This window comes from Phaseolus vulgaris, chromosome 11 (genome assembly GCF_051622355.1).
Source record: "Phaseolus vulgaris cultivar YP4 chromosome 11, ASM5162235v1, whole genome shotgun sequence".
Taxonomy (NCBI): Eukaryota; Viridiplantae; Streptophyta; class Magnoliopsida; order Fabales; family Fabaceae; genus Phaseolus; species Phaseolus vulgaris.
The window spans coordinates 11,559,917-11,562,996 of NC_143508.1; the positions used below are offsets into that span (position 1 = coordinate 11,559,917).

Sequence of the window (3,080 nt, forward strand, 5' to 3'; positions counted from 1 at the left end):
CATAAATGAATAATGTGAACACTTATACTATACATATACCTAATTGACTTTTTATACTAGAAGAATAAATGCGTCGTATTGAATATGTTCTAAGTATTCAACATGTTTTAAAACTTTAAGAAAATTATTGTTACCTATACAGCAATTAAATATTCACATCCACGATAGTATTTGAATTCAAATTTTTTTATATATTTTCTTATGACATCATATATACTTATTGCATTCATATTTGGTTTTGGTCTTTCTCTTTCTGTATATTAAATGTGAGTGAGTGTGTATAAACAATAAAATTTGGTTGGATATGTTAAGTAGAAAATGATCTGGCAGAGAAAGAGAAAGAGAAAGAGTATGTATGTTAGATGATTTGGTATGGTTAGGTGATGAATATTTCCCAATTTAAAAGTAACAGGACGTTAGCAAAGGAAAACTCAAAACCTAAAAGACCATGTATTGCTTAGCTAGTTTTGGCACACCTACTTGCCATGCCCAGTTCTTAATCATGATTTTCTCCTTATTTGTGGCAAAGAATTGGAGGCACCTAACCATGCATATGTATGATGCTGCTACTGCTCCTGCTGATGCTGCATCATCAATTGCATTGTAGTAGAGGAATCATCACTGAACCTACGAAGCACCTCACATGAGAGCCTTGGTATGATGATGGCTATGAGTACCACAACCCTAAACCCACAAAAGCAAAGGTTCTTTTTCACTGTTTGATTCATAAATGCTGATTCAACTGAACCAACATCCCTCTCCTTCCACACCACAATCCATAAATGCCCTCATTTAAAGCCACAGATTTGTCTCCTCTCACCCTTTTCACGATTCCTGTACCTCCTTAAATTAATATTCCAACTTCCTCAGTGCCATGGTTGTTGAGAATTTAATGCAACTCCTTCAATGCCACCACCACTATACCCTTATTTTCTGCTCTCATGTTGGGCACTACCTTCTTTAAAACTTCCCACACTTAATTCACTCTCTCTCTCTCTCTCTCTCTCTCTCTCTTTGTTTTGTACATAAACAGCAACACATCTCAACATGTCCACCCCTATATGGTGTTAACTTCTTCTCCATTCATAGATCACTGTCAGTCCCTTCCTGCTTTTCTTCAACTCATTTAAACCAAGCCTTCTTTATATATGAATCTTATATATCTTATGTTTCATTATTCTTCTTCTTATGAGCACTTTCCATCCCCAAGTGAAAATCCCAGGTCTCCTTCTGAATTTTTCTTATCAATCTTCATGCTATATATATACACACATCATTTGTGGTTGCTTTTTCAGCAGATATGTGAAGAGAAGTTATGGCAGAAAGATGATGGCAATGAGGGGTAGAAGGGACCGGTTCAACGGGATATTGGTCCGGTTCAATAAGAAAGCAATGCTCAAAAGTGTTTTAGGGTCCTGTTTTTTCATTGAGCCGTGCCAATATCACGAGCCACTGCTCTTCACACCCCTGAATAATGCTTCTTCTCTTTGCACTCTTCAATTGCCTTTTCATTCACAGACATGTATCATATGCAGGTTATGTACTCTCCATCATCATCTTTCTTTAACCCTATTCTCTTCTTTTGTTTCTTAATATATGCTTTGAAAGAGTTTGTTTATATGTAAGTTATGGTTCTTATAATAGTAAGAAACAGTGCTTGTGCAAGTGTTTTTTTTGGAGGTTTATAATATATCCATATACACTGTTTTCTGTTTATTTAAGTTCTTTAAAATAGTTAATGAAAAATATATATATAAACAGTTTATACAAAGATTGTTTTAGGATGAAACAATTTTTGCACATATTATTAAAATGTTGAAATTTGTAGCCGTTTTTTCTGAACTTTAACATAAACTTGGCTTATATAAATATTCACTCTCCACATTCGTTAATATTTTTGTGTTGAAGGTTTTTTTTACATAATTTTAGGAAATATTTAATTTGTATATGATGTAATTATTCTTATCTATTGCTTCGTAATTTTGTGTAATTTACAACTCTTCTGAAACAATCCTCTATCTTAATTAATTTAAGGACTCAGACTACATTAATTACCCTTATTTATTGATTTGTAATTTTCTATATAATTTTCAACTGCTTCATTTATACCTGAAACAATATTCTATAGTATTTTCTACTTGTAAATAACATCAAGTAGTTTTTCAATACCTTTACTAAAAGCATCTTAATTACTCAACTATAAAAGTATAACTGTAAAAATTACACAATTAAATATTAGGTTTTTGAAACAATAATAAAAAAACTCAAAAGATATTTGAAATGGAAAATGGATATATACATTTTTCCTTTCCCTTATTAATGTCTTATAACATGTATTTGATTTGTAGACACTATTTTTCATTATATTATTCTTTCTATAGTTAATTTTACAGATCAAGAATGGATGCATATGGAATAAATGTATACGGCTGAAAGAGAAGAATTATAAATCTGGGTCTCGTTCTTTACCATGGACATTTCTCATTGTTCATATCATAGCAATTTATTTTTTTATTTTATTTTATTTTTTTAATATCATAGCAATTGTAATAGTATGATGGAGAGTTATGTTGTGGAGTCATTTTGTGAGACCATGCTTCTCTCGATTATCAATTATTCTTTGTTTTTCTTCACTATCATGATTAATATATTTACCAGGTATCTGCTTCTATATATATACCAACACAATGCACAATATTTAATTGCATATATAAAAATATTACACTTACTAAGGAATGTTTATTTCACGTATAATCTCAAAATATGCAGTTGAGTATATACTTTAAAGACATTTTCATGTTTGGTGAGAGGTAATGGTTATCTTTATTTACACTCTCATGTTTAAACTAGTTCTGGGTGAGTATCTTACATTTTTGCATGAATATATATTACTATTACATTAAATACCTATTTTTATTATATTCTTTTATTTTTCCTTTGTTTATTTAAATTTATTTTAAGTTACTCAATGTCAAGTATATATGACAATAAGAATAACATTTCTGGGTATAATATTTCATGAGATATGATTTGTAAGATAACAAAATCGTACCGTAAAACAATTTTTTCTAATATAAAAG

The 3,080-nt window shown here is 30.3% G+C and overlaps 1 long non-coding RNA gene across 3 annotated transcripts; it reads left to right on the forward strand.

Annotated features, from left to right (window-relative positions):
* The first annotated feature begins 995 nt into the window (after positions 1-995).
* Positions 996-2,633, forward strand: LOC137823492 (uncharacterized). 3 transcript variants are annotated; one of them, XR_016517574.1, is made up of 3 exons: positions 996-1,222; positions 1,299-1,535; positions 2,382-2,633. It is a non-coding gene; the product is annotated as an uncharacterized LOC137823492 (long non-coding RNA). The 3 variants fall into 3 exon arrangements; XR_011083136.2 differs by having other exon boundaries at positions 996-1,535; XR_016517575.1 differs by having other exon boundaries at positions 996-1,535; positions 2,394-2,633.
* Positions 2,634-3,080: the final 447 nt, after the last annotated feature.